Source organism: Astatotilapia calliptera, chromosome 2 (genome assembly GCF_964374335.1).
Source record: "Astatotilapia calliptera chromosome 2, fAstCal68.1, whole genome shotgun sequence".
NCBI classification, from domain to species: domain Eukaryota; kingdom Metazoa; phylum Chordata; class Actinopteri; order Cichliformes; family Cichlidae; genus Astatotilapia; species Astatotilapia calliptera.
The window spans coordinates 32,795,634-32,819,451 of NC_137423.1; the positions used below are offsets into that span (position 1 = coordinate 32,795,634).

At 39.3% G+C, this 23,818-nt stretch overlaps 1 protein-coding gene and 1 long non-coding RNA gene across 3 annotated transcripts in view; one reads left to right on the forward strand and one right to left on the reverse strand.

Moving 5' to 3' along the window:
* Positions 1 to 925: 925 nt before the first annotated feature.
* On the reverse strand, positions 926 to 1,768 carry LOC145431711 (uncharacterized). Its single transcript, XR_013911984.1, has 2 exons — positions 1,630 to 1,768; positions 926 to 1,500 (listed from the first exon to the last, which is right to left on the reverse strand). It is a non-coding gene; the product is annotated as an uncharacterized LOC145431711 (long non-coding RNA).
* A 9,019-nt stretch (positions 1,769 to 10,787) lies between these two features.
* The window catches only part of mid2 (midline 2), a 175,477-nt gene continuing 162,446 nt past the window's right edge, over positions 10,788 to 23,818 (forward strand). Inside the window, exons 1-2 of one of the 2 annotated variants that reach the window (XM_026142972.2) lie at positions 10,788 to 11,276; positions 11,479 to 11,538. The gene's annotated coding sequence lies outside the window, so the exon portion shown is untranslated. The remainder of the gene's footprint in view (positions 11,277 to 11,478; positions 11,539 to 23,818) is intronic. The other variant, XM_026142964.2, reaches the window with a different exon arrangement.

Consider the following 23,818-nt stretch of genomic DNA (forward strand, 5'->3'; position numbering starts at 1 on the left):
CTCAGCGGCACGCCAAGGCTGAAATAACCCTCAATCCATGCGCTAATGCACAGTTACTATTTAGATCATTATGTTGGTGACACATTAACATTTAGGAGTAATTAAAGCATAAAGTATTTGGTGCCACTGACTCATCACCACATATAATCCAAGGTTAGCAGATATGTCTGCTTGGTCACATTCCTTGACTTAACAGTGCTTGATACTAGGCCATGTTTTCCATCAGCATACTTACTAAAGAAAACCAAAGACTGCCTTGAGTAATTCCCATAAGCCCACATCCACAAAACAATCTGCAGTATGCAGCAGAGTTGCATCTTCCATGAAAGGATTTTTTTTAAAAGAGGAGGGGGTAGCATCACAACTACTGGGCCCTGTCACTCACTGCTAATTAAATCCCATTGCTTATTCCGTTGAGAGGTCCTTTTTTTCCGGACAAACATCATTAGACAAAGCACACAGGCAGCTGCAGGTGGCCTGAAATCTATCCACTTGCACAGTCACAGGAATCTTCACAGTCAGATTATTTCTTATTTTTTCCTCGTGCGCTTTGTTGTCTTATGAATTCTCAGGTCATCCAAGAGAAGCGGCAACCTGCCTGCGGCTTGAAATAGTGCTTCATATAATTTTGCTGCATTTTAAACGGTAATCGGTGAACAACATTAATCACAATATGATTCTGAACTGTGTGGGTGACTTCTCATCCAGCAGAATGTGAAGGATCTGGAATAAAAATGTTACATCATATAATTTCATCGTACTTTCTTCTTATTTATTTGTTTGTTTTAATTTTTAAGACACATCAGACACATGTTGCTTACAAGTAATTACCTACTCGAAAGACTCGTGCAATGAAATATATTAACTGAAAATTGTATCCTTTTAACAAAACAGTAAGTAAATCCAGAGGGAAAAGTAGAGTCTGTATAGTAGATAGAAATTAATTTATTAAAGCTTTTGATCAAAGTGACTGTGAGCATCTTAGTGCAGGTTTTTCGTGTTAGGCATTACAGTGAAGTACATTCTGCAGATTAGACAAACAACCCTTCAGGGCAGTTAAATAACAGCTGGTTATAAGCTAACATAATTCCAGCTAATGTTGAGCTCAAGTATCCTAAAAACAAATCAGACTTTCTTTTCCAACAAAGGTAGATCCACTTTCAAAGAAGGCTTCACTAATGCCAGCTAACAGCAGCTAACAGTGGCAAAAACAGAAGTGCTTACCAAAAGAAAAGTTCAGGATATCCTCACAACTCAACAGTATTCCTGACCTTGGACAGAAATGAGCGTCGCTGGCTCATGAACTTATTCCAAACCCTTTTTACAATGTTTTACAGCCTTAATGAAAGTAAATAGACATGCATAGACTACAGATGAACAGCAGGCACCATAGCCAGGATCATGCACTTGATGTCATGGTCTGGTTGGGCACCTGCAGGTCTCAGACAGCGGCTCCTCCTCCTTTAGGCGGAGTCCGGTTGCCCCTCCCTGGCTGACCACCTGTGAGCAATCGTGCCAGCGGTATATCAGACCTGCGCTCTCAACCACTCATCGCCTGAGTATCTGCTATTCCCATGTTAGTTCAGTGGAGCATCCTAAACCTTGTCTTAACGCCGTGTGATGACTGACCTGTCTTTTCTTGTCCTCAGCGATAGCACCCGGAGTGGAGATCTTGTTCCCCTCGCTCCCGTCCTCCTGGACCTGGGCCGCCAGCTGCTTACACAACGTGGCCTGCCGGCCCACCGCTCACCTGCCTGCCTCCCCACGCCTCGACCGCTTCCGGGTTTTCCGCTCCACCTGTCCCCTCCATCTGAAACCAATGCCCCCGGCCCCTACCTAGTCCTGTTTCTACCTCCCCGCTGTCCCCGCTGTTCAGCCGTCTCCTAGAGGTGTCTAGGTCGCCCTCATTATCACCGACGAATCCTACGCGCCACTAGTGTGGTGGCGTCGCTTTGTGTTTCACCTTTACCTGTGGGCGGAAATAAATCATTTGTTTTCTGTCACCTCGCTTCCGGGTTGGTTTCTGCGCCTGTGTCCATCCCTGTTCCCTCGTGCCGTTGAGCCGTGACACTTGAATTATAAGGGGAAATAAAACAATTCAATTGACTGCAATCTACTCATATCGAGTGGTGACATTTTAAACACTGTACTTAAGCTACATCATATTGTTATCAACCTCAGTCGTTTTAAATGATCCTGTCCAGCTGTTTATTTATTTGATTACTACTGGACTTTTTTGTCATTTCTATATGCTGTATTAAAATACATTAACAGTTTATCACAACATAAGATGCCATTTGAAAGGTAAGCCTAAAAGGTTATTCAGGTCTCAGTCACACAGCACAACAGTCTGCAAGCCCCTGACAACCTCCAGTTAAAGAGAATAATCGATTTCCTGACCACTTGGTGAGTGGTTTCTGCAGGTTGTTGGCTATCACTGGGTGAAATTGGTTGCAAAGAAGATGCTGCACCAACCTTCCAAACCTCCTTATGATTGCTTTGGTCATCAGCAGTAGTTTGCATGAAACACCAAATCCAAAGCAAACTCAAGGATGTTTTCAGTGCAGCACCTTATACCTCTTTTCAAACAATTTTACCCATTGACAGCCAGCAAACTCCATCAACAATTCACAAACTGGTTGCAGAAGAGCAACCAGTGTTTAACAGGTGCTCATTGGCTGTCTGTGTAAATGGGACTTTAGCGATTGAGTTCACAACGACTATTAGTAACCACCTGCATCCAGCTGGGAAAACATATTTTTCCATTTGTCAGATATAGAACTGTCAGATGATCACTGCCTGTTCTGTGAGACAGAAGCCTAAAATTCTCACACTTCTTCTTGTGTGACTTGACTTGTACTCCATGCTAAACTAAGTTTAGAAACAAACGCACTGGTGTTCTTTTCACAGATGGCGCGCGTGCTTTGAATGGGGTTCATGGTGTGAGAGAGGGAGCAGGTTTCAAAGGCTTAGAGATCAAAGGTTAGGACAATTGTGACAAATTCTCGTTCCTTGTGGTACTGGGATAATGCATCTGTGCGCTACGTTAACTGACCACGGAACCAGCTAAAGGAGTTCTTAGAAAGCAGGATGACATCAGACTGTTCAGGTAGTGGATAAGGAAGAGTGACTGCAAAAACCACGCGTTTGTGCAAGAGCGTTTGCATATGAGTGTGCCTCGTTTTCATGGATATCAACTTGTCTGTGTACATATGGAGGAAGAGAAGTGCTGCTGGGTGACCCAGTGTGACAGAGAAACTATTTGAGGCCTTTGCCTTTGATGTCTGTCCAACAACACAGCATGATCTTTTTCTGTGAGCTGTCGGAGCGCTTATGATTTCATGGCAAAAGACATTTCAGTGCACCAGTCTGATTTTCCATCATACTCAAACTGAAGCTAAAAATGAATTTCTGCTCTTTTTGTTTTTGATACGTGCTGGCACTTGGAAAGGAGGCTTATTTAAGTCACCCTTCATTTATTGAAAACTGATGAGTAATCCGCTGAAGCTTCACATCTACCTCGATGTGCAAATGCCTCTTTTTTTCTATGGCTCATTTCCTTTCCTGAACTTTCCTTTGATGAACCTTCAAAAGATTAAAGGCATTTTTTAAGGCAGAAATTTAGTATGTCACCTTAACAAGTGTGTTATTTGCTAATGTAAACAGAGGGTTACAGTTCTTCTCTTCATTACTTTTTATGAAGGATATCTAAATGTTTCATCTTTTCATTTTCTCTTCCCTCTGTCCTCCATTTCTCCCTCTGAGCCACGTCTTCCAGTCATAACCAAGGCCATCTGAATCTGTGGCCAAAGGCAGAGGACTAGCAGTTTGGGAAAGTGATTGGAAACTGTGACAACAACTGATCACGACTATTACACATTTGGCTTAGATAACATTTGCAGCAGCAGTGACGGTTTGAGTCATAAGCACACACTGCATCTTACTACTTCGATATTATGTTATGATATTATATTAATTACATTATTATATCATAATAACATCTTATAACTACTACTGTATCGTTCAGTGGAAATAAAAAGAACATGCACTTTTAGACTGAAAGCAGAAACATAAGATGTCTTAACTCTCCACCCTTTTCTTTCATTCTATTCATATACACATGAATAACAATATAAAGAACAAATCATAAACCATTTATTTTTCCTATAGTGTTGGTGAACCTTAATTGTTCAAAATAGTGCTCAAAAACCATGGCCATTCAACAGCAGCCTTTATTTTGTGGAAAATACAGAGACAGCAATCTCTTCGAGCAAAATTAGATTTTTTTTTTTATGTTTACAGTTTTCAGAGAAATTACTAGGAAGTAGGAGAACCTATTCTCACTATTCTGCAGTTTAAATTTACTCCACTCCTCTTCCAGTCTCTTCCATAGCTCAGCAAAGTGTGTAAAGGGTTTATTAGCTATAATTTTGTCACCAGTGATTTTCCTGTGATTCTGACTTGGGTTCAGTTTATGACTCTGGGCTAACCATTTCATTATTTCAATGATCTGAGCTTCCGTGTTAATGCTTTACCCATTTTGCCGTGTGACGCATTCTACTCCAAACTGGGTGCAGCTTGATAGGAAACATAATGTCTCCCATGACACTCAACTAAACAGTGAACTTTTCACGCTTTTCACGAAGTAAGTCTTTGGCATATACATCAAGGTCAAATCACAGCACAAGAATGGTAAGAGGTGAGCCTGAGCATTACTGCCACACTAGCAGACGGCGTTTGGGGAAGAACAGGGAGATGAACCTGTTCGCAAGTGGGAACAGGAAGCCATTCTTATGCTGTGTATTGACCTTGATGTGTGTATCAAAGACTTACCCTGTCCTTCCTCTCCTCCATCGCACAATTTTAGGGCAATAATATCTTTATTTGAGATTAGATAAAGACAACACAATGATACATACCTAATATCACCATTAGCTAATTAAGAAATGTATTTTTTCCCATCAGCTTACCTCAGCCATGCCCAATTTCTCTTTCCATATCACTCTCTCCAGTCAAACCTTCTGTCTTTCACAACTTTCTGGCATTTTCACCGCTATCTGATTCCATCACACTGAGAGCAAAAGCCTTTAAACCCATTAAATCCTTCCCAATTCAATTTCAGGATGGCAAAACTACCTTGTGGGCTGCTGCCAACCAGGATTCTGTCATAGACAAGGCCCCACGATAATAAGAAACCCCTCCAGGTTTTCTAATCTATCAGTGCTTCCTAGGCTGGCGGGAGCAGATGCTTGGATATTCTGTTCAACTCTGCTGTGACATGAGACCACTGCCGCAGGTTTCTGTCTGGTTCTATTCTGTGTCCACTTTACACCATTAACAGCTTTACCTATCATCAATACAAATTACTAAATTTAGTTGACATTGCATTGTCTGTGGTCATCACATCACTTGCCATGTGTACACCCCTTGAATCACTCAATCTGATCAGATATTATCATTGACACGGCTAATCTTTGTCATTAATAAACAAATATATAATTTTAAAAGGATATTTTCCTCAAGATAACAAAGAGTATTCTCTGGAAACATCACACGTTCACATTGCATCAATGCAAACTAGCATCCTGCCTCAGATCTCTGTCTCCACTGTTTTTCAACCATCCCTGCACTTGCATGGGCACTCAGAAAGTAGCAAGGCCATCTGGTGGGCTGATTAAAGCTGCAGCATTTTTCCATCCTGCAACAGAATATTAGCCACGGAACGTTCTGACTTTGGATTAAGAAGCTTTCTTTGTTTTTGAGAACATATTTAGAATTATAGCTTTTGCTGGCGCTGTTAGAGCGAAGTTTGTGGTTTATGCATGCATGTTTTCATTGAACATTTGAAAGGCTGTTTTTCCCCGTAATGTTAACATTGTTACTACATTCTTTCTGCACTCTGCAACTGTAACATCTTCTGATGCATGAGAGATACGGATTTATTCATTGCAAATAGCTGATTGATTGATTGATTGAACCAAAGCATAACAAGTTGGATAAAGAAATCTTTAGTTGGGGGTTCATAGTGTTTGTGTTAACACATTGTGCAACATACAATCCTATCAAGATTTTAAATGAAAATGGACAAATATAAAATACTGTCTTCCTGGCAATCTGTGGTTTTATGGGCTCTTTAAAGGGTTTTTTAACCATAAACAAAGACATTCTTTGAAACTTTATCCATGGTTTCTTTTTTCATAATCTCTGGTTTTCCACTGCATATCCAAGCACAGTTATTTCAAGTGTTATCACATGACTATAATACCTTATACGGTATGTAAATATGTATTATTTTTCATTAATTTTTAAGCATGGTGAATTTCTTATTTGAATAATGTATTTATACACATTTTATCAGATTTTTATCAAACAGTTAGAGATGCACTGATGACCAAAGCATTTGTCATTTTCATTTTTTTTTTCATTTTTCTTCAGCACAGCTGAGACATCATTACGGCTCAAGCAGACCTAGCAGAGTGAAAGCTCCGCCTGCAACCACCTGCAAGCTGACATCTTGCTGTTTAGACCCTCATAATCCACTATGATTGCAGGATTTTATTTGTGGCTGCGCCGCAGTGTGAGAGAACCAAGGGGTCAGTGAGCTGAAAGACAGCAGCTGGCAGCTACTTACATTTATATGGATCCTTAAAATCCCACACAGTCACACACCAAAACAGCCAAATCCTCAGAGCTCCTCAACGAAAGAAATGTTTTTTAAACTTTAACTACATGCACTACTGCAGAGCAAAGATTTAGTCACTGGCATAGTTACATAATGTATAAGCATTATGCAGTCCTTGGAAGTTCTTGTTACTTTCTTCTCGGGGCATGCAATACTGATTAGAAATTATAAATAATGTAGTTCATTTTGTTTTATTTTCAGCTAGTATTTAAAAAAACTTCAAGCTATTAATTACAACTTCCCACATTTAAAAAAAAAAATCATAGAAACATAATTATTTTTTTTGTAATCCTCTTTGTTAGTTTGTAACTAACAAAAGCTGACTTTGAGTAGAGACTTTCATATGATTTGATTTCTTATGGTTGATTTTAAAGATACAATACATAAAAATATGAATATACAACATAGAAACCTTTATATCTGGTACTCACAGGTCTATAGGCTTCTACATGATTAGTGAATATGTATCCTCTTAATAGATCACCATGCAGGGTGGATGTTGAATGATCCCTGTTCTGTAGCAGTGTCCCCTGATGGCAGATTAAATACATCTAACCCTTGATTGTCTGTATGACACTTGTACTAAAGCACCATCTTTACTTGCAAGGCACTACTTACTCCTCTCACATTTGACACAATGCAAACTAGACACCTGCAATGACTCACTCTCACCTCTTGAGATATGACAGTATAACAAGACAGGACAGAGCCAAGGTTATCCTGTTAGTATGCTCACGTCAATAGATATCCCTGCAACACAACACACAGATGCCTTTGACGTGATGTCAGAAGGGTTTCAAATTTTAATGGTAACGTTGTCTATTTTTATGGAACATTTAAACATGGAAATCTTACTTGCTATACCTTTAAACTCATGTGTAGAAAACTCATGACCAGAAAAATTGAAAAGTGGGTCATTTTTTAGTGTCAAAACATAATTAAGTATCCCAAACTGTCCCATCTGTACCCAGCCTCATTAATTATTACTTTTCCCCAGCCTCAGTTATCCCATTTTCAGTTAACTATTCATAATCCCTGTAATGATTAACAATATGTTTTGGGTTAATCTCTTTGTAAGGGAGGAGATTTTTTTAGAGATAATGCAAAATTCTTCAGCTGAGTGTGTTATTAAATACTTTTATTGACGTCCACAGTTTAGAATTGCTGAGGTCTGATGTTGTATTGACAGAATTTTTCTTTTTCATTTCAAACCGTGAAGCTCTAACGAAGGCCCAGATTCACCAATGAATCTCTCTACCTTTTTTGTTGTATATTTTATTATTTCTTTCTAACTCCTGTGGCAAATGATCAAGAAAATGTCAGTGTTCATCAAATAAAAGCAGACCATTTCAGTTAATGTAGCTCTTATTGCTAAAGCTAAGTTGTTGACCTTGTTATTTGCTTGGGTTTTAAGAAATTATATTGAAAACATACCCAAAAAAGTTTAACAAACATAAACAAAAGCACAGCAAGCAGTAAGTGAAACAGAACAGAAACAGTAAATACTAAACCTGGAAATATAACAACAGTGAATGAAAATGGATGGATGGATAAATGTATGTATGTATGTATGGATGGATGGATGGATGGATAAATATATGTATGTATGTATGTATGGATGGATGGATGGAAGAAAAATAAGCTTCATTTAGGTTTTGTTTTTTTTTACTTCAGCTGAGCTTTTTCGCATTCCTAGTACTGCTCTCCATAAACAATGCACTGGTTGGTCTTTTCTCACATACTGTACTTACACGCAGACATACTTAGCAAAGCTTCCCTGCCTAAATGTGCCATGTGTATTTTATCCACGGACATTAAACAAAGATGATGTCTGCATTCAGTGTTTTTCTTTTTTTAACTTTGCAGAATTGGTTCTGTGTTCCTCTGACCAGTGATGGTAGTGTCACACAGTCTGCCTCTGATCTTCATGCACATTTCAGACAAAAACGATGTCCACTTATAAAAAGATAATACTAACAATACTAACCATGACCACAAACCCCACAAGGTGGCTTTTAAAATCTGTTTTGTGTGCTCACAGGTGTAGGTTTATAAGTTCCAGTGCACCCATTGTTAGTATCACAAAAGAAATGGTGGCTTTGAACATATCAATGGAGGATTTGGGTCATTGTAAGTTTGCTTTTTATGTAGGATGAAGCTGTTAACACAGTAGATGAGTCCTTGCAAGAGAAGAAATTGACAGACATTCTTCACTTCTAAATCCTGCCTTTAGTGACAATACAAAATGAGCCAAATACTGCAGTGTAAAGTCTAAGTTCTAATAAGACTGTGTTTGGGACTGTGGGATGTTAGAACAGGAAAATAGCAAACTTATTTGTTTGAGCCAGATAACATTCATCATAAAAGACCAAAGTGAAATGTGAAAGTCTGCCACATTTCACTTTGAAATGAGCTATTCCTCATTTCGAGAAGGTTAAACTGATAAACATACTTCTTTGACAGGTTTACTCATGTGGAAAATGGCACTTTGCAGACTGGGTGACACTGAAAGGCAATAAAAATGTTATTTCTTGAAAAATTAAATCTGTTTTAAATGTGTGCAACAGCTATGTTAAAGTCTATCACAGTGTACTAATACATCTCATACTTTCAGCTGGAATCTGTCTGTACAGTAATAGCATGTTCACAAGAGAACAAACAGTCTTACAGGCCCTGCATGCCAGCTCAAATATCCACCTGCAAGCTTTGATATTCAGTCCAATGAGCCCTGGAGTTACAGTTTATCAACTTAATCCATAAGCATATGTGTAAGGTGTGAGGGGTCCTGTGCACCCCTTTGCTTTTAAAACCTGTCTTACAAGCACACAGCACATGTACTCCAGCAGGCTGAGGGCCAGTGCCAGTTTTGCGTTTTGTGGGTGAAAGGTACAGAGAAACAAAGACTACCTATCAGTTGTCCTTCTTGTCTCTATTGAATACTGAGCTTTTCACAGAGGAACTAATTAACATGGCAACTTGTACGGCAGTGCAGTTCTTCCACCATTCAGTCTGTATCCCATTTGCATTTAAGAGCTGTTTGAAGGCAGTAATTCAGCAAAATAAAACCTTGGTTCTCTTCAGAACGCCCACATTAGCTCACCTACAGAATTGGAAGCTCCTTTCAACTTCAGGCTCATAATGTACACATTTTAACGCTGGCACATTTTCTAGCTTTCTAAATGTTTATTCAGCTAAAAAAAATCTTAAGGCTACGACTATGAAAATTCAATAATTCTTACAGTTATTACAGTTTAAGGACAAAAAGCTGAGAATTCATTTGCAATAAAAACTTCTGAAAATCAGTGTTGTTAAAGAATGAGACTTATAAATGAAACATTTTATTTAAATTAAACAAAAAATAGACTTCAGAACAAAAAAACATACAATCTACACACTGGTGACAAACGAATAACGCCTCGACCTTTACAGCGAGAGGAATCGTTGGCTCTGGTGTGTTGTAAAGCATTTGCTGGGTCCACGTGACCCCTAAGATTGAAAAAAATATGCATATAAATCAGGACAAATGATGGCAGTGGCGCCCACTAGGATGGCAGTGCCCCAATACATAAGACATCAGCGATCGATGAATGGTGTGGTATAAAAATAATGTGGAAATGTAAAATATGGCTGTTATCACCGGCTCTCAAACCAATTAACGCTAATGATGAGTCTAGCATCTCTTACACTTGGTCGTAACAGCTGTTAAACTGTGATTGGTGCCTGGGAGTAGTGACATCATTACTGGCTTAGATTACAAATTATTTATATGCCTGTGAGAAAAGAAGGAAAACAATCTGGATTGTGGAATAGCCCAAAAGGGTTATCCTGACAAAATTGTTATTATTAGTATTATTTTTACATTGATTAATGGTACAGCCTACATATAGGATTCTAAGTTGTTCATTTTTATTAAACAACATTGAAATATTGTCATCTAAATAAATATAATTTATCTACAGTCATTCGTGAGTTAACATCTGAAAGGAAACTTCCATATAATTATAAGTAAAATTTTATGTCTTTATAATCAGCGGGCCAAGGCGACAGGTGTATTATATTAATCGATCCAAATTGCTAAGGTGAAGCCAAATGACAGCGACACCGTGAGGTCACAGGGGATGGGAAAATGGTAGGAGGAGGAGTATGGGTGCGCACAGCTCGGGTTTTTTGAACGGGCTCTAAAGCAGCGGTGTAACCGATCCCAGCTGCTACTGTGTGGGGAATTGAGAGCTATTCCCGTCCCCCGTATGTTGATCACGTGTCCTTAGGGGACGTTTGCTTTGGGGATCACTTTGGGAGGTAAACGCAGCGCACCGGTGCGCGTAGCCAATTTGGAGAGAAACATCCTTAATAATAATCGTAATGATCCACCGGAGGATCAACCGGATCACTTTTGTTTCGGGGCGTTGTCATACACCCTGTACACTGGCTTGCTTTACACAGATCAGTAAGGGACTGGCACTCTTTGTGTGCTCCGTGACTCACTGACTTGTCAAAACTTCTGCGCTTACGAACCGCGATCTTTACTGCGAGCATCACATTGTTGCCATCTCCTGCAGCGAGTCGACGTACGGAGCTGTCACTGCGAGCCGAGGTAGGCTGTGTTTCCTTTATGTGTGTTGTTTTGGCGGAATAGCGAGAGTAACATGCACGAGAGTGCACACACTGGCTAGGAGCATGAGTTAGTTTGTGGAAGGCGCACGCTGTGCAGTATTGTGGGTTCCAGGGTTGCAACAGTGTAATGATCCATGTCAAATGATACAGTAAGTGTATGACTAGCTCTTATCTGTGTACAGAAACCTGCATCATGAAGACGTGTGTAAATGTATGCCTAATCTTCTGCTTCGAAAAAGACGGTGAGAGAAAACAAAAACAAATGCGCTCTTGTACGTCTGTGGTGGGCAAATATTATGTCAGGGACTTAATGCAAGTGTTTAATGTTCACAGTGGCCTGCAAATTTATTCTCAAAAGTTTTTAAGAGTGCTAAAATTTCTGCACCCCTGTTGACGATGTCGCTGTTGAATATTCTGAATGAACTCTTGGAGTTTTGGAGTGGATTATATTAAAGACTGGTGAACATGCTTTAGCCTTTATGCTCTCATCAGTTTAGCCATTGTATACTACAACACAACGTTAAAACCATTACTACAGCTGAAGCCTATGACACTCATCGTCCAACTACAATGCTGTGCTCTCCTGGGAAATCTTGGTTTCTGGCATTTATGTGGATTGGATGTTATTTTTGATATGTACCCACCTAAACGTTGAAAAACAAGGCATGTTTCATGACAATGGCGCTCCCAGATGGCAACAGCCTCCCCCATTGGAACACTTGCACCCCACCACACCACAAAAAACAGTTCAAGAACGATTCTAGGAATGCGACAGAGAGCCCAAGGTTTTGACCCGGCCTCCAAACTGCCAGATCCCAGTACAATAAAGCATTTACAGGATGCCCAGAACAAGCCTGCTTCTCTGAGACTCCACTCTTAAACCAGCAGGAGGCAAATGATCCACTTCTAATGTCCTGGTGCTTTTTCACACATGCCCATGTCTCAATCAGTTGCAGCTGTTTTAACAGCACAAGGTGGACTTGCACCACACTGGGCAGGTGGTTTTAAGTTTAAGGATGACTGATGTAGGAAAACGGGGACTAACCTGAGCTGACTCCCAGCCACGCCCTGCTGCTTCCAAGCAGCATTAAGAGAGGCAGTTTCTCATTTTCCCCCCAGAAAGATTAAAAGGAGATTTTTTTTAGGAATACATATAAAGTTGATTTTCTGAACAATCGCAGGAACACCAGTTGTCAAGTCTTGAATGTGTTTTGATTTTATGTGATGAAAATTTCATGTTATTAAATAAAAATGCCAAACTAGTCCAGCAGAAGGCACAAACCAATGCTGTCACCACAAACCTGCTAATAAATGTAATATGAATCCTGCAGAGTCCCTGTTGTGATATTAGACTGTCAGCCTGGTTATTGTGGAGACAGTGCTGCAGGTGACTGTAGAGGGACTCTGGCTTTGCCTTAAGAAAAGTGTAAAATGTCAGCCCCTTATCAATAATGCAGCACACCAAAAACAGTGGGGAGTAAGAAAATGGAACCCACTGTTAGAGACAGTTACCTAGTGCTTCATCATTATTCACATAATTGTATAACAAATACTTCATCAAAATCTACTTGGAGTAATTACCAGCAATGCAAATGTTTCCATTCTAATCCTAGTGCACAACCAAAACAAACCCATATGATGAGCTTTAATGTGCCATATCTTGTCACGCTGATCACCAGTGAAACAAATTTAATGTCTATTACAATTTTTTTTTCTTTTTAAAAATGGTGGTTCATCTTATAAAAATGATTTATTTCCCTGCTCTCTTACTGCCTGTCTTGTTAATGCATGATCACTGTGGTTAATGAGACAGGTCTCAGTGCATGGGGACTGACAGTTTCAGAGACTGCACTGCTAGTTGGGTGAACACAACTGACACCCTCATTCATCATGCATCCACGGGGTGCTGCTTGCTCTCCTAGTCTATCCACGCTGCGCTTCTCTCCCCTTGTCTTAGTCGAGTCTCGAGTTGCACCCTCAGATGATAATTATTAAGACATTATACTGATGACAATAGCAGTGCTTTTTTTTCTGTAAAAGAGACAGGCAGTCAGCTTCTACGTGCTGGGATGATTATAACTGTGAAAGAGGGTTGGCGTTTGTTGTCGAGGTTGCAGCTGCACGATTTCCAAGAATAGATGTAAATACCAACTGTACAGTAGTGTACCTGTTTGTTACTGCTGGCAGCCAGTAGCTAATTGTGAACTAGCCAGAAAATCAAAAGCTGACTTGTCAAATATGCTTTTTTTTTTTTTTTTAAGAATCTGTGATAATACTTTATATAAAATGAATATGAAGATGTTTTTCCCCACATTTTTGTAACCAAATAAATGAAAACAAGTCTACATTCTTTTGTGCTGTGCTTCATCGGTGTTTAAAATATGTTACCTGACCTGAAGCAATAATATAAAGGTGCAATTATGAAAGCATTATTAATCTCACTAATCCCGATGGCGTGCCATGGTGCAATTTTAAAATGTAAGAGATGTAATTAGCCCACATATACCATAATTACTGAAGTCTTGACTAAAATTTGTAAGCTTGCATATTGCAGTATCTCTGAGATTTACTCTATTAAACTTTGATGCTTGGGAAAAATCGAATGAAAATAGCAAATAGGTGAATCCCAGTTTTGTGCGTTTGTCTGCAGCAGCAGCTGCAGTCCTTGAATGTCACTGTTCACAATCATTGTTTGCATAGGGAGGTTCTCTGTACATGTAAGTCAGCTTATCCCCATAGAGCAATGAGGCAGAAAGGATATACAGCATGGGGATGTTTTTACTGAGGTCTGTCTGTCAACACACTGGTGCCTGAATGGGTCTGAATAATCCATATCTTTAAGAGTCCACTTGGCTATCACAGGGTCTGTCTTAAGAGCAGGAGGGTCGTTTGAGGATTGCGGCTCTAGCTTCCCATGGAAAAAAGGCTTTCTTGTGAAGAGGTGGCTCATTAATGTGTATTTTTGTGGCAAATTGTGCGTGTTGTAGTAGCCAACATGTATATTGCCTCTAAAGAAATGAATTAATTGGCTGGTTATACTCTCAGGATGTTAATGTAATATCGCTACAATTAATGCCATTATCTGTAGACGTAAACTCGATTCTTATAGATAAATTGGAAAACCTACATGGATAATGTGCTGTAAAATGTTTGTGGGAGCGCTCCAGACACCTTGGTTTTCATTGATCTAACACTTCAGGACACAGACCTAAAATCTAAGGTTTCTGCTTCTCTCTCCATTGCTGACAGGATTTTCCTTTTGGAAAAACATCCAAATTTATAATAACAGGCAAAGCAGATTTTGATCTTTTCAAGAGTACCTTCCTTCGTGACATTCCTCCATTTCATACATCAGATTATATTGGCAAGACACCAGAAAAATGCAATTTCCCTGCAATTTCACTCCTTATCTCACAATATTATTTTGCTTTCAGGTCTAATAGAAATACAATTATATTTGTAGTGCAGAATCATGGGCTGCTCCCTGATCTTCTGTTTGAGCTGCGTAGAGATTCCTTCTGCATGCTGCGGTAAATACAGACCAAAATAAAAACAGTCAAAGCCACGTTTACTTCTTGTCTTAACTGAACAATAGGCAATTTCTCCAGCCTTCTTACAAGTGCTGCCTATTGAGTAAAAGCCAGCTGTGTTTACATATTTGCGTGCCAAATAGATTCATGCCTGCTTGCATCTGTGGTCCCCTGTGCGAGTTTGGATGTTTGTCTGTAGACACTTTTCTTATCCAAAAGATGGAAATTGTGACAGTGTGACAGAATAACCTCGGGTAGGCAGGATGCAACTGACGCTACACTGAACAGCACCACAGGTATCTCTGCCAACACAACGGCAACAGAACACTACAGCCTCCAGTCAACATCGCAGTTTGCCTTGCTACTCATCGGGGGTTTAATATTCAATTATGAGGGTCCTCCAGTTCAAGCTGTGCTGGATGGCTTATGGAAAAGCCTCGCTGATTGATGAGTGGGCATCTTAGCTAAATAAGCTCTCAGTTTGCCCCTGAAGGAGAAAAGAAACAAGACAGATGGCTTGTGGGGGTGTTTTTAACTGACGTGGCAGAGTTTTTTTGTAGCTTTGCCTTATTGGTGAATATGTGTGGTAACAGAAGCCTTATCGCCAGTGTCCAAACAGATCAAGCCTTAAGTGAAGTCATAAAGTGCTTTCCTTTAAAATACTGGTTTTGATGACTAGTTCTTTAAACCAAAAAATATCAAAGAATGCGTATTTGAAAAATGAATCTTGGAAGGTTCAAAAGTTGAAAGACGTTTTGTTTTTTCTAAATGCTTGCCGAAGGGTACCGTGACAGTGTCATCCCACTGCCTTTCTGTTTTAGAACTGTGACAGCCTGTCAAACTGTCATATCCAGCTGAGTCCGAGGATGTGTAGGTCTAGCAGTGTAGTGCTGACAAACAAGCAGACAGAAAAAGTGGTAGAAAGGGAGAGAGATACAGGCGGTTGAGCATTTGCTTAGGCACACAGAGGGGTGAGTAGCTTCTCCTCTGTCATCTCATGGCAGATCACATTCCTCAGCAGTCAGGTATTTGGACCTTGCCAGTGGGCTGTTTTGTTGGCTGAAAGCTGGACCAAGCTGTCAGTCAGATTAGCACTGTGAGCCACTGGTGGGAGCGCAGTCCTATCCTCAGGGGCACAGCCATTTCAAAGATCTGTAAATCCCCAGCACTGAGCATTCACACACAAACACACATGGGCGTGCGCAACCCCCACCCAAGAAATGAGGGACAAGATCAAGCCAGGTCATGGGAGGCTCTTTCCAAATAAAGTGTTCTTTCGGGAGACTGCTGCCTTCTCCGTGCCCTTCATGCACATGTGCATGCATTTATCCTCAAACACCCACACAGTCACACACATACACACACACATTCTCCCTCCTGCCTCCTCCAAATGGGGACAGCAAAAGCTCTGGCACATGGTTGGCTATCCAGTATCTATGGCTTTCACACTCTAGTCATTATGTACTGTAGCCAGTATGTTATTGCCTCCATATAAAAACGCATTAACGTGAAGTGTGATCTGGTAAAAGCCTTCGTAATACTTCATATCTAAGGATATTCTCGGAGTATACAAACTAAAAATTTATTGGGCAGACAAAACTGGATCATGAAGCGGCAAATTGATTTTTCCCCACTTTTTGCACTGATGACAGTCACAATATGCAGTCAAGCTGAATGGACTAAATACATTTGTATAAGGTCTTTTAACCCATGTTGTGCCAGCATGGCCTGACAGTGGTTCTTGTGATGTCAGGAATGTTTTCCCTTTTCAGTATTTCACTCTAAATGTTAAGTGGGAAGGAAAGTTCAAAGCAGTCATCGTATGTGTTGTGCATTCAGAAGAACATAGTGCTGCTTTTCCGATTTCAGAGTGAAGCTCCAGAGTAGGCATACTGCACGTAGATGTAGCGCGGCCTAAATGCACTGGAATGACACTTTTTATTTTTCATGTGAGGAAACAGAATATCTGCAAAAAGCATAATTGAATTTCAGTCATCGCTAAAACTTCATTCATGCGTAAGACCCAATAATGAATCACTGAATGGTCAAAGGTTTCATATTGACATTTAAAGCCTCATTGATTAATTCAGGGCATCCACTCATGCCTCGAGTAACCTTGCATGCAAGAAAACATTCTGCCGTAAAAGCTGTTGGTAGCTGATGACTGCCTTCAAACAACACAGGATTCAATCGTTTTTTCTTTAGTTTCTGTATTAAGATGAAAAGGCAGCCAAAGTTTAGCGGTCCCATCTTAAATGGTAAAAATTAACTAATAAAAAGGAAGTAAAACTAGGATCTGTGGCGTTTTTTTTCTCCTTCATTCACACGAACAGTCTGTTTAAAAAGTGGCCATTTCTAAAAAGTAGAACTGAACTGAACTTTAACATTCTTCCTTTGGTCCCCCCCTGCTCTGTTGAACTTACTGTTTTTTCCTCTTTATTTAAACTCAACCTTTCGATACCCTTTGATAGAGCTGGTTGCTGATTTTGATGTCATGTCTGTCTCACTGTCACACCAGAGATTAAGTGACAAGGAGACCATCTTATAGGGAGATAATTGAACTGTAGCGAGAACAGTGATGTGAGGGGGCCATATAGTGCCTGATAAAGATGGTCAGACAGGCAGATATGGAGATGAGGGTGGAAGACAGATGAATTTATCATCCATTTATAAAGTTAATCTGACGTTTTGTCATGTGCTTACATGGCCTTAGAGAGGAACCGCAACTCAGCCGTATGCACGCTCGAGCAAGCATTGCTGATGTGCTTTGATAGTTAAATAACACTACACGTCTGCACGCGCTCCTCTGCTGCTTTCCTTTATCTCAGACCTGGGATCAGCAATAAATACAAAGTGGTTCCCATCTTCCGGTCTTGTATGTCGTAAGGGTTTGGATGTGTTTACTTCCCAGGAGATGGTTTGGAGACCACTGTTTATCCTCTGAGACCACTGCTATGCAGCTCCATTTATGGCATGGCCCTCTGTGAGGTTGTGTTTCTGTCTCTCAGTGAACAAAAGCTCTATATACTCATCTTCTGGCGTTTCTCTTGGGCTTGCTCATCTTGCTGTGAATGCAGGTGAACCGGTCTGTGCAAAGTGTTCATACACTCCTCTGTTATAAACCTTTAGTCTACCGATTTTTCAGTAGCAAGAAAATCCGTTTTTGATTATTAGTAAGCAATGTTCTGTTGGAAGCGCCACATAAAGAAAAGGTGAACAGTGGATGCAAGTTGGACATGCATGCATGTTGTGTGTAGATAAAGTTTACCTGGGCCTTACTAGATCTTTTTTTTATATCCAATACTTTTTATGTCTTCAAATTCTTTGATATTTTCAGTTTTATATGATTTTTAGGTTTGTTTAACACTTCACTTCCTCTACAGATTCTGGCTGTTTTTAATGTATTTAGAACACATATAGTAAAATTTCAACATATGCCAGTATGTGAAATTCAATCAGACTGTGATTCTTATCATCTTGATTATTATCGTTCAGTATTACTGTTCATGCACAGAGCCAGCTAAATGACTCGATCATGCTCCTCAATGTTATCAACCAACTCCCCCTTGAGTGTTTTTAGTAGAGGAAGATTGCATGACCGAGGTGACACGTACTGCATTTAGAGCAGGAAGGTGAAGTTACGCATAACTAAGTAATCCAACACAGTGGCAGAGATGTTGATGTTGTGATGCTCAGCAGCAAGCCGCTTGCGGTAATCTTAATCTATCCAAATTGTGTTTAACCAAAGGAGAAAAAACAGCTGCCAGTCATTCTTAACACAGGCACTTAGCTGTGCTAGGAAATAAAAAGGTTATGTCTCAACTTCTTCTTCTTAATTCCACACTTGCAGTTTATCCCTTCCCAAGAAACACAACAGCTTTGTAAAGTGTCTTTTTTTTTAGCTTCATATTTAAATCCCTTAAAGAAAACTATTATGCAGAAAGAGATTTTCTGCTGATAGTGAAGAGCAATGACTTGGAATGAACCTTTAGTTTAGCTACGCTGTATAAAGCATCATCTAATTTTTATCCATCTTCAATGAACGTGAATTTGTGAATACCGCATATGTAAATGTCAACATACACTCCATCTCCAGGCACATGAAAAGCTATTCGTTTTTAATTGTTCTTGATCACAGCCGTCCTCTTACTTTGCTATTCAATAGCAGTACTACATGTATTAATGATCACATACTTTATTCATGGATTTCGGTTGGGTGTACAGGCTGCAGTAGTTTGCATTGAAGATGACAGCGACCTCTGGCCGTCCTCTGTCGCCACTTGTTTTACTTATAAAAAGCAGCGGGTGATCTGGGTGGGTAGGGCTTTGCTGAATTCACTATGATGAATTACTCCTAACCTCTCACTGTCTTCCCGACCTCTGCTGCCAAAGTGCAATGTAAGGATTTCCATGTACATGCATGCATACGCTTACACGGTACTTCCTCCCGCTCCTCTCTCTCCTTCTCTCTTTCTGTCTTCTCCTCCCGTCTGTCATTCCCAATTACTGCTTGCGTCTCTGTCTTATTCAGATTTATTCGATACACATACACACACCCTGGCTACAAATATGATCTAAATCTTTCCTTTGTAGTTTGTAATCATCTGCTCGCAGGCCATCTTCGTTCTTCGCACGTCGCTGCCAGTTTCCAGCTAGATTATCCGTTACTCGTCTGCTGTGTTGATGAGAATGTTAATTTTTAGGTTTGTAGATTGAAGAAATCATTTGACACCAGCATGCGGTGTTAAATTAGAAGGTCACACTTTTTTGTTTGTTTGTCTGTTTGTTTTTTCAGAGACCCTTTTAATTGCTTAACTGAATCAACTATTTCACCTGACAGAACAACAAATGACCAATCAGCCATATTTAACTAACACACATCTGAATAACCAGGGAGAGGGGCTGGTGGCTCAAATCAACCTGTGTTTTAAATGTATATTAACAAAGTGGTGGCTTGTGTTGTATGGTTTTGTAGAATATTGAAAAGTGAAAAACTTGAAATTTGTTTAGTCTGCATACCACTTAAGCAAATAATTAAACTTGCATGGTTATAGTTGCATAAATCCATCCACCCATTCATTTTCTTAAGTACCAGTTTGGGTTCATGGAGGGAGGCTGGAGCCCATCTCATCTGTCATAAGGCAAAGGGTAGGGTACACCCTGGATGGGTTGCCAGTCTCTTGTACTGCTAAATGGGGACAAAGATTTTTCACATCATCAAAAATGGAATAAATGCAGTGAGTCACAAACAAAAGAAAAAAATTTCACTAGTGAACGTGCTGCGATACCTCCACCTCAGCGTGTTGATGAGTATGGCAGTAAGAGTGGATAATGGAAGTACTTTGTGTTGTTATCCTGAAATGCACATCACTTTTTTGTAATACAGCTGTAAAATCAACTATGTTCCAATTAAAAGTGTTTAAAGTGACTAATGTTATGTAAATGCTTAAGCTAATGTATTTTACTAATATTATATCACATAGTTGTAATGTAAATTATTCAGCAACCATCCTGATATTTCAGAATGAGTCCCGTCGATAAAATAAAATGTTAACATTTTACACAAACAGTCAGCCACCACCATGTCAGTGATTAAAGTAACTTTTAATAAAGGGGTTCAGGTTAAAGTTTGTGGGGTAACATTGTTGGAGTTCTTTTGGTTTCTTTTTTGCCATCGTATCAGATTGGATATTGAGAATCCTGTAATTCTACTGTTGGTACTGCCACTAGATATCTGTTGGCACTGATACTTACAACACAATCTAAGACACTGTAAGACACACTTGAAAGTGCTGAAGGCCGTATATGTGAGCCACAGGTTCATATGGTCATGAGTCAGATACAGTAACTCCATAAAACTCAATAGTACTCAAGGGCTGTAATACTCAGCTTATCACATTTATTTTAAGAAAGCTCTAGTTCTGAAAAGGCGTTGACCTTTTGAACCAAAAAAAGCTACAGTGAAGTCAATAAAAAGTGTAGATGTACAAAAGTTTATTGCACAATACTGGATATAAAACTCAAGAAACTTTAGAACTCTGATTTATTTGAGTAACTTAAGCACGATGTACTTAAAAAAAAAAAAAAAAAAGGTTCTGGAGGATCTAGTGCTTCTAGTATCATTGCCCTTTTCCACCACGACCACTGGGTTTTTCACACGGAAAATAGAGACTTACTGTTACATCATGGCTTTTTCAGATCCTTTGGTTAAATTCCTCAGCTGAAGAGAGAGGAAACCTATCCTTAGAAAACCCCAACAAAAGCAAACTCACATAACCCAACACAATCTGAGATTCCTGGGAATAGGCCGGCAGCCCATTCTCCCCAACACATCTCCACCACAACCCCCGGCATTCTGCGGCTGTGTTTAGGATGTGATCTAAGATTGAAAACACACACGTTTTAATTCTGCCAGTTTGTTTGTCTGTTTGGTTATCACAGAAATGCTGTGAAACATATGAATAGGTCCTGGGTGTTGTCACTCTTTCATATGTGCTGAGATGTGAAACCATAGTGCTGCTGATTGTGTTTGAATGGGTCGAGATAATGAACTAGACGCTTTATGTAAAAATTTTATCACAGCACCACTGCCTGTGTGACTTCATAATCGCACCCTTAACGCATTCACTTTTGAGTTAAGAGACCCAAGTGGATTGGTTAAAGGCTATTTTCTTTGTGATATTCTTTGATATCCCAGTAGATTTTATAGTCCCGTTCTTCTCTCTCCTGCAGGCAGAGAGAAGAAAAGGTTTGGATTTTCTTTTTCCCAAACATTGCCCCAAGTACTTTGAACTGATTTCTTTTTTTCTTTTCTTTTTTTCAAAAGAAGGCTGTCTAAGCAGATCTAAGACACTTTTTACTCTGTTTTAATGAACATTACATCACCAACTGACAGGTTTGTACTTATGTGACTGCCTCATTATTCTGGTCCTATCCTGGCATTCTTGGTTGTAACACAGTTACATTTATTTTGTAAAGCTTGGATAAATTGCAATTATAACACATTTTTCATTGATTGGTCAGTCAAAGGTGCTTAAAAATCATTTATTCGCTTACTTATTATTTTGTGTGTATGCTAATGTGGTTATAACCCAACATTCACATACAACAGCAACAATAAACTGTAAGAACACAATGATCCTCCTAATAGTGCATCAAGCCAGTAGTTATTCTGGACAGGGAATCTAATCTCCTCAGAATGACAGCGTTTTTAAGCGATGTCGACAGCATATTGAGCCTTAGTTTCTCTTGTCCTTCCCAAGGGATCTTGCCTGTGCCTTCAAATCGAGCGTGGCATATAGTATTTCTGCCTTGTAATTAGATCCTTGCTACTTTGCATGTTAACTGTGGGACAGAAGCAGTGTGATGGTGAAACATTTGTCATGGAATCACAAGGCTTCACTTGTGAGGCGCCATGTATAAAGACAACTTCCATTTCTTTTCCCAGTGGTCATACTGCATTAGTGCTTTTGCAGCTGACTAATATTTGCTCCCTGGGAGTTATTTTGTATCTCTTATGTATCTTATACTAAATACCGCTGTCCAATCCCAAGAGTGGAAAACCAGAGCAGACAGCAAAAACGCAACATTTGAACCTCTGGCAGAATAGAGATGTTCGGTCAGTTGGTTAATCAATCAGCCAATTAAAATGAACTCTGAACATTTAAAAAGACATCTGTGTTAAAACAGTTTGTGCTGTTATGTTATTTAAAGCATCAGGGAGCCTTCCACTGCATTGCTTGCTAGTTAGATTTTGTTACCTTTTAAATAAAGACAGGCAGACTCTTTCTCCTGTTTCATCGTCTGACTCGTCTTATGCAAGACAACCAATTCTCTACTAATGTCAGAGAATTGATTGTTCATGTTGAACCATGTTTTTGGGGGTTATTTTTAATGTTGACTTTACTTTAAATTAATTAGCAAAAGAGCAGCATTTTGTACCAGACACCACGCCAGGAGCTAGGAATCAATTTGACTAAATTAATTAACTTTGGAAAAGCGATTAACTAAAAGTGCTCACATTTAAGAGCAGTATTCCCCCGCGTAAACACACTGATCATTTCCTTTGCTATATAGCTTTTCAAAGGCTTCAACCAGCTGACCATAAGTAATGCTTGATAATAAGACTAAAACTAAAAATGAGGAAAGAAACAGTACCTGACTTCAGATGCTATAGAGGCAAAAGATGAGTAGCCCATGTGCTTAATGTGTGTTTTCTATTAAAGTTATGTTGTATATCCCTATGGGGCAAAATTAGTAACTTTTTGCAAATAATTTAAAAGCTGGATCATTATGAATAGAGTCCGACTGATATAGGAACGTTAAGAATAATATCAAAATTTGGTGACTTAAAAATCCAATACATAGCAACCAATATTTTGTCTTTCAAACACAAAAAACATAAACAAATTTTGCTAAAATTTGCTATGTGTAGTTTTATTATCACAATAATGGATTACTGTTTTACACTCTCTCCGAGTGCTTCAATAAGCTGGTTGTTGTGTTTGTGGCGTTGGAAACGTGTTGTTAGCAGGTAAGTTGCCGAGTGGTGGAAAAAACATGAACATTTATAGCATGTTTTTAGGGTGTTTTCCCCATCGTTTTGTTAGTTTTTCATTTTTTATTTATCAGCATTCATAAACACCAATGCAGATGCATCAGCAAATATCTAATATAAAAAAATGGCTAACTATTATATCAGTCAGGCTCAAATTATGAATCAGTCTTTCATAATTACTACTGACTGTGAAGCACTATGGTCAACACTGTTGTTTTAATATGTGCTATATAAATAAATTTTGATTTGATAATTAATCTATGTTCCAAAGTGTTCAGTGAGATGCTACATTTTTGTATTTAAATTATACCATTTGCAAACCTTGACATACACTTTTATCATCTTATGTGTGAATAAGTCAAACCATTATACACTTGAAGGTTTTACATTATCTAGTCTACAGTAAAGCTTGGGTTTAGGTTTAGGTTTCTAAAA